Below are 8748 nucleotides of genomic sequence, written 5' to 3' on the forward strand. Positions count from 1 at the left end.
TTTACCTGACGGTAAATCCTTGGTCTTCTAAACATCATTTTCAAATCCCTCTACATTGTTCTGTCAATTAGTGCCCTGCAATAGAAATCAGTTCTAGGTAACACCACCGACTTCTCAGTCTTCATCAGAGTGATATGATGTACACCAAACCTTGACCACACTCACTCAGGACCATGCCCTCCATGCTTTCACTTTCTGGAGTGCTTCTTTGTCAGCTGGGGATTTCCTCCTTGCTTCCACTCTGCACTTAGTGGCTCTGCTTGAATCCCAGGTGCAGCAAAGCTGATCAACCACCATGCCAAGAAAGTCTGGCAGGAACATCTGCACTGTTTCTCCTGGAAAGTACTTAATTTTTCAGCTGACAGATAAGTGTTGGAAGTCCTCAAGATGCAAACCTACTTGCCACTGTTATCTGAACCTGTTTTCAGCTAAAGCACTGATGTGTAGTGTGTTTTCTTGCCCAACACTACAGAAGTCCAGGAAAGACTGTCATGTTTCTCTGCTTAACCCTTTTCTGTTTGCTCACATCTTCCTCATTCTCCTCCCCTGTTAGTCATTATCCATGATCATGACTTGAACCCCAGAGGGTGACACCACAAGTTCTCATATTCACAAGCTAGGAAGGGTTATGTCATTGCCATCTGCCTGGGCCTTGCAAATATGATCCAGGATCTGTGGAAGACCAGCACCTGTAGGACAGGCAGCATAGCCAGATACTCCTCAGAAACAGACTTGGCCACGGCCTTAGGGTTCACAGGTGTTGATGACTGCTCCTGATCAGCCTATTTACTGTGCTCCAATCACTCTCTTCCCTACTGTCCTTGCCTTTTAGATTTCCTGACACTTTTTTGAAGACTGCACCCCAGTATTCCTGTTTGATGCGTAAGGTTGAAGGCTCATTGATGTTCTGAATCATGACCTCAGCGATAGACTCATAGAATCATAGAATGGTTTGGGTTGGAAAAGACCTTAAGATCATCTAGTTCCAATCCCTGTGCCAAGGGCAGGGATGCTTCACCCTAGTCTGCCTTGTCAACACTTCCACCCTGGCTTTGGGCCCAGCCTGTTTTATTGCAAACCCTACTGTGTACTTCTATTACTTCTGCTTTCCTCCAGTTTCAGCTGGTCCATTCTACATCCTTGGTAACACACACATCAGTTGCAACATGCTTGCCTGTCTTTTCATGTCACCACACTCTGAAGGCATCGTGGTGCACCCTGAGAAACAGTAATGCCACTGGCAGGTTAATTATAGTTATTCTGCTGCAACCATCATAACAATAAATAATGACACAAATAGAAGTGCCATAGGGAGCTGTGGCCTCTGTAACAGAGAACTGTTCTGTCTCCCATCCATGTCAATTTTTACAAGGATGTTTCACATGGAGGTGTTTTATGGGCACGCTTCTTTGTTAAGACTACCTCCAGCTAACATTGCCACATGAACGAACTGCAGCTTGAGAGCTTTCTCAGAATATATTTGAGTTGTGCATCATCTTATTCTTCCTGTTGCATGTTCTGGTGGCACCTTTAATACCTCTTTGGGAGAGGGAAGCCCTGTTTTAGACTACCATGGTAGAAAGTAGGATTCCACAGTGGATGTTGACAAGAACTCAGTTTTCAGGCAAATATTTTTGTCAGTTGCAGTGGTAATGGTGGATCATTCCTGAAGAGAAGCCATAGGTCTTACTGTGGGAATTTGAAACTCTCTGGACCATGGTAAAACACTGGTATGCAGTGCAGCAGAATAGCAGAGTTTGTTTAGGACTCTCAGTGATATAAAAGCTACTGACAATGTTTGAATAGGCACAGGCCTGTCTGAGGGGCCAAGAGGCTTCCTAGCAGCAAATGAAAACACTGCAAAAGGAAATGAATGTGCTTTGTGCGTATGCAGGAATGCACATCAAAGGCAGATTGGGGCTGGGTGATAGGCCCTTGCAAATCAAACAGGCTCTGGAGATTGCTAGTATCAATAATATTTAAATATCCAGGGTATCTTCCACTCTAAACACCCTGGGAAAGTGGCTATCATCACAGCTCCGCTGTGATAATGTCTTCCCGAGCCCCTGGGAAAACAGCTCTTTCCACATCCCTGCAAACTGAACACCCTTTACATGACACCCACTCAGCGTTGCCATGCGTCTGGCCAAGCTCCCTCCCCCCCCCACCATCAATGCTTTCCCAGGCAGGGTTCCTCACTGCACCAGGGTGCTCTGCTGGGGCTGACACCCCGCTTTGGGCCACCACACTACAACTTTTGCTTATTGCTGCTGATGTCAAGCATTCGCTTAGTCCATACAGAATGGTCTTTGTTGTCAGAGCTGGGTACATCATCCATGCAAACAGCATGAAAGGAGCTGCTTGGTGGCTTCAGCCAGTGTGAACAAGCCATCAGCCCAGCGAGAGCTCTGCAGGGAATGTCCACAGCCCCAAGCAGGTGATGAATGCCACAAGTTGCTTTAAAAGCCATTTCTCAGCAGATCTGACATTTGCAGATAAGGCGCGGACCTGGCAGAGAAGACATTTCTTTGTAACTACAGCTCACAGCTTTCAGGAACTAGGCCTTAAAAGAATAAGACAAGCATGTGGTCTGATGATGGCAGAGCAAACAAGTGACCAATGCAGAAGACACGCAGGGAGGGGTCTTTGTAACATGCGTATCTCAGGAGCATTAAGGGTCCCACTGTCCCTGGGGTCACCCTCTCCTGCACCATCACAGAGCTCTGGACAGGTAAGAGACATTAACAGGTAGGAAACCTGCAAGCCCAACATCCAGGATGCTCCTAAAATACAAGATACTTATAACTAAATGACTTGTTAGTACAAAATGGTTTCTAATTCTTGAAACCACATAGCCAGCAGCATAAGAAAACACAGTCACTGCCTAGGGCTTCCCATGTGTCCCCTTCTCATTTCCTTCTTATCTTAACTAATGAGGCATCATTCAACTTCCTTTTGGCCTCAGCTCCCCTGCTGTAACCATGTAGGAAGATGCCATATCTCTTATTCGTTCATCCTGTCTGGTAGCCCACACTGACAGCTTGACTTACACAGAAATAACAAACCCTTCTGAGCTCTTGAAAGAAGTGCACTGTGCACCATGGGAAAAAAAAAAAAAGGGAGCCCAGCAAAACACTTACTGACTGGGACCCAGAGCAATAAACGTAAGGCTCTAAAAATTAGACTTGGCAAAAGGCACTGCAGATAAAATCAATAAGGAAAGGATAAGAATGTATTAACAGAAAATATTTCCTGGGGAAATGGAAAAAGTTTCATAAGAGCAGATTTGACATCAACAGAGTTATCCAAAGGGCACGAAAAAAACCTGCAGCTTTTCAGAGGTTGGCCACAAATGAAAATATAAAACCACAGGTGTCTTCTCAGTCAGGTCTGGCACCAGAAGCCACCAGCAAAAGCAGCTCAAGAGAGGTGGCAGCTGGAAATCCCCCGGCTTCTGAAGCCACTTGGCACTTGCTGTCTCTAACCCTTCTTTAGTCACCAGACTCAGGGTGTATTTGCATTCTGCAGTTCACCAACCTCCTTCCAGGTAGGAAAGAGTGGTGGTTTAGAGAAGCTGCACAGCCTTCAGCCATGGCCACTCCTGGAGGTTTTCAACTGGGGCTCAGAGTACTCTCCTACTCTCATGTTTTGGCATGTCTTGCCTGGTGCTGCCTTCTTGTTCCTTCTGCCCTCTGATGCTCTCCCACCGTCATCTCTCTGGGATTGAAAGCAACATCACACTAGCTATGCCAGTCCCTAACTCTTGTCAGTCTGCTCAGCTGGCTGAGACAAGTTGGTTTTGAAAGTCTTCTTGGGTTGTAACTCAGGTAAATCAAGCCAGCAAACCTTCACTGGCTCCACTCTATTTAGTGCTGGTCCTCTACTGCCTTCCAACAATGGTCTTTCAGAGCTATATAAGAACAGACAAGTCACTTGGCTGGGAAGGGATGAGCAGCAGATGTGAACTTGCTGCATTCCACAGAGGGATGCAATAAACCCTCTGTGAATCTCACCTGAGGATACATCTTGTGTGTTCAGCTGTTGTGTCACTTTGGCTTTGCCAAGCAAAAGAAACCATTCAAACATAGGAATGTAGTTCAGCAACGAGGACCTCAGGGTGTGAAATCTTCAAAGAGGCTGTTTCTGGCAGGTGGAGAAACAGCAGAAGGTATGCCCATGCTGACTGTTAGCAACTGGCTGCTGACCCCGCCTCTTCATCTGGCAATGGGATTATTGCACAAGAGACAGAGTACCCCTCTTTCTTGCTTCCAGCTTCTATTCTTCTTCCTCATTTCTGAGAACCGATAATGACATGCTAGACCTGCACTCCCCTACAGGACTTGCAAGTTAGATGTTAGTCCTGAGGAGCAGTGTACTGGGGGAGGAGGTTGTGGAAAAACATTTCTTGACCATATTCAGCACTAACGTGCATCTTACAGAATGGTTTAGGAATGGCAAGAGGAATCTACTTATGATACTGGTATCATAACCAGATGAACTAGATGTAAGTATGCATGAGGCTCATGGCAATAATAGTTGTCATCTTCTTAGCTGCAAATGCATGACACTTCTTCCCCTTGAGCTCATCTGTGGCAATATCCTTTTGCAATCTTACGTATTGCCTATCTCTGGCCCCCAAGCTGTAAACAGAACAGGCTCGAGTAGCTCATATCCTTACACTGTACAGTCTTCCGCTATCAGTGGGAGAACATGCTGTTCAGCAACAAGTTCAAAGATCTGCTGCTGGTTTGCCTTTAATCTTCTGATTTGCTTTTGGAATATGCAGTTAAAAAACTGGAAGTATTTTTCCTGGCTTAGGATCCTTGACATGATGATGTTGTTCATCTTCCTGAACTTTTCCATGGTATTTTACTGCTCTGCCGGGTGTGCAGCATTGTAACCCTTTGGTCACAGGCTGTGGTGCCTGCCTTGTCTGAGCTCTGTCCACAGAACACGGGAACATCTTGTCTTTGTAGCTCTAGGACTTTGTCTTGTAATTTAAGATGCAGATTTCTGCATCCTCTGTTCAAGGCCCAAAGTCAGCCCATAGGGAAGGAGGATGTCTCTGAGGGGGTGAATGCAATTAGAATGACATTTAGAGACTAGGCATGAGAGGTCTGGTCTAGAAGGAGTTGTAACTATGGATTGTGTGGTTCCTTGCTATAGTTTGCACATGCAATTAGCTAATTTCAGCACACAGTTCTGACAAATCTGCAGGAAATAACACCAGGAATAAATGTGTGTGTCTGTTTTGGTTTTGGTTTTTCTTTTTTGATGTTATTGGTTTGGTTTTAAAAGTAAAGTCTTCTCAAACTCCTGGTGAGGTGCATCTAGTATTCACTGCTACACAGAGGGACTAGGAGAGCATTCATCCTCTTTTAGCCCAAACCAATTCTCCTTTACCAGTCAGTTTCCCACCCATGGTGGGTGCCTGCCTACTGCAAGAGCATAGCTCACTATAAAGCCATTTTGTAACTGTGAAGATCCATGTGTCCCTGCATTCCCCAGGTCTAGGGGTCTGTCCCTCCATGACTGCTGCTGGCTCCAGGAGCCTGGTTGGCACTGCAGTCCCATCTGCACGGCTGGCCCGCAGCCCTCCGCATGCCACCACCAGCTGCTTTATCTTCATCCCTATTAATAGTCACAGCAGTAGCTCTATGTGGTAGATGCAGCCTTGTGTGTTTGATCGTGTGAGCAGAGCTGATGAACTGTACTTCAAAACATGGATTAAGGACAACTCTTTTTCCCACCTCCAACAGCTGCTGTTCCGTGGTGTTTGTTCTATAAACCCAGATAAAAATCTTGTTTGTACTTTTCAAGTTTATATTTACAAAAATGTTGGAAAATAGGCATAATGACAGTTTAATTAATATACACCATTAATCCTGGAGGTAATCAAACCCCTGATAAGTCTCTAATCTTGTAAAAAAGAATTAGAAAGCACTGAAACATCTTTTGCTATCTGTGAACCTTGTAATGAGATGTTGCATGCTTGGAGGAGAAGCCATGGAAAGGAACAGCGCCAGAGGACATATTCTCAGCAGATTTCATCACTGGACTTCTTGTGTGATATTGTTCTTGGCAGAAAGGTTGTAACTGGAGTCCAAAGCCATCAACACTGTTTTCGAAATTTGTCCTTCTGCTACCAATGTCTAAAGTTGTTCTGATAATCTGCGAATATAAAGCAGGAAAGCTTTATCTTCTCTACAATATTCTTTTAAGTATCCTGCATTTAAAGCACTAATTCACTTTTAATACTTGTAGACCTTACTAGTTTGTTTGTAGTGAATTGCGTATGTGTGCAAATCATGCCGGTATGCCATACCTATTATTCAAACATACAAACTGAATATAAGAAATAGTTCAAAGTTGCTGAAAAAAATAATGTGGCCAACTTCAGAGGACTATTTTTTGGAAGTTTGGACTAATTTCTGCTTTCAGTGCTGTCTATATCTTTACACTTTCATGTGTAAAGTGCAGTTCATATGCTGTTAGCTATTACCAAAAGTGTCAGTGACTAACAGACATTGACAGGAATTGGAGGAGCTCAAAAAGCAGTGCTTATCCTTTAGAACTTGAATTCAGAGCAAAATGTAATGTACAAAGGCAAAACGTTCTAGTATCTGCTGGTCCTGCGGGGACCTGGGAACCAGCTGGGGCTGGTGGGAAGCATGGTGGGAAGGAACAATAATACATATTGCTTCTCTTCATCTCCAGAGACCCAAAGAAAACTGAATTTGTCCTCTGGAAAGGAGGCCGGGGACAGCAGTCTGCTGCTGGGGGAGGGTTAAGGCTGGGTGAGAGTTTTTGTCTGGCTCCCAAAAGACTGAATCGATGGAGTACTGGGTTAAATAAAGCCCCAGAGGGCTAAGGGTGAAGTCCTGGCTGGCGAGCAGGCAGGAAGAGGGTGAAGAAAATGGGAATATTTGTGGCAGGGTTGGAAATGTGTTGGGTTTTTTTTTTATTTCTTTTCTTTTTGTTGCTTGTTTGTTTGGCGGTTTTGGGGTTTTTTGAGGGTAGGAATATTGCACAGTACAAGAAGCACTAAGAAGCCCATCATACCCCAGCTGCAGGCTCGTTAGCAGCTGCGTTGCTTAGGTAATGCCCATGCAAGCGTGAACATGACACATCCTTTGAGTGCAGGGAAATTTGGGCAAGTGGTGTGGGGAAGGGGATGCAGGTGGGGTGAAGCCCTCAGGGCGCTGCAGGCCCTGGCTATGCTGTGCTGCAGGCAGGAGTGTGGGCTGTCCGGAGGTCATTGCAGCAGCAAAGGGAAATGTGCTCAGCCCCTAGAGATGCTTTCTCAAGGCAGCTGCTGGAGAAGGAGCAGCTCAAGGCAGCTCCATTCAGACCTCTCCTACCATACATGAACCACATTTGGTAACTACCTGCAGGAGTGTTAACCTCTGATACACTGAGATTGGGAGGTTTTGAGACTGAAGATGTGGTCAAGACACTGAGGTGGGAAGACTTTTGTTTGTCCTAGAAGCTCTGCTATTCACTGTCTAGGAGCAGCTAGGCAGATGGCACAATGCATTAGCCCATGAGACACAAGAAATTGTGGCAATGCCTTTGTAGGCTGAGGAAAGGGATAAGGCCAGCTATCAAACAGCCATGAGTATAGGTAAATAAGACATTTTTTTTATACCCTTCTCCAGAAAAGAAATTGTTGAATATAGGAGATGCTTTTGAGTAAAAATAACAAACAGAAAGGTCAGGGAGATAAAGCAAAGTGAAACTTCTGCACATTTTCCCTGTCTTCAGATAAAGCTGTATTGGTATACTTGAGTACAACAACTCCTGAACTTTGGCTCCTTTATTTATAAAACAATATACTAATTCCGATGCCTGGACACACTGACGTAACTTAATGTCATACTTTCCGAATATAATGGATTGCATTCCCATCATAAAATAAATACATTCCAGCAGTGAGCCCCACAGCAAAAAGCAGAGCTCCAGCAGCTGAGGAAGCTGGGGTAAGAGGTACAACAATTGGGTTGTGTCACTGAAGCCCAAAAGCAAATTTTTTTCTGGCAGCACTCTAGGAAAACCTATTATAATGCAATGGTACCAAAAAAGTGCCCTTTTCTTTCTAGTTCTGTGCTGCATGCAAAAGCTATTAAAAAAATCATGTGTAAACAAACATACTCTTTTCCATATGACCTTTGCTTCAGTGTTTGCAGAAGTATATTGTCTTTTCAGTTTAACACAATATTTGTCAGCTTTTATTTATAGCTTAAAAGAAAAGCCTCCCTCAAACTGTCACCAGAAATGTCCTTCTATAGGCATGCTGTCAGGAGAAAGGCTTTCCTTCTCTGAGTGTCATCCTGGGCTCAAATACATTCTACTGTAAGTGCCTCCAGCAATCATTGCATCTTGAATCAGCTACACATGTACCGCTCTGTCCTGAGAGCCATTTTTAATCTGTGTTATATGAAAGTGAGGGTTAAATTCAATAGATAACCAAGCAGCCATGGTTCGCTCTCATGCACTCTTTTTTCTTTTTTTAATTTTTATAAAATAAGAAGGCATTAAAACCTTTAAAGAACATTTTTATTCTTATCCAGTGTGTAGGGGGCAAGAACAATATCTGCACCAGTATGATAAAACAGCACATTACCCAGCTCCACATGACTCAGAGTGCATTTTTTAACTTAGAAACTATAAGAAAGTTTGTGCTTCACAAACTGGTTATACTTTGTGGATTTCAAAACTGAAAAACAGAAATATCACATTGCCAGTGAA

This window comes from Psittacula echo, assembly GCF_963264785.1.
Source record: "Psittacula echo genome assembly, chromosome: 2".
NCBI classification, from domain to species: domain Eukaryota; kingdom Metazoa; phylum Chordata; class Aves; order Psittaciformes; family Psittacidae; genus Psittacula; species Psittacula echo.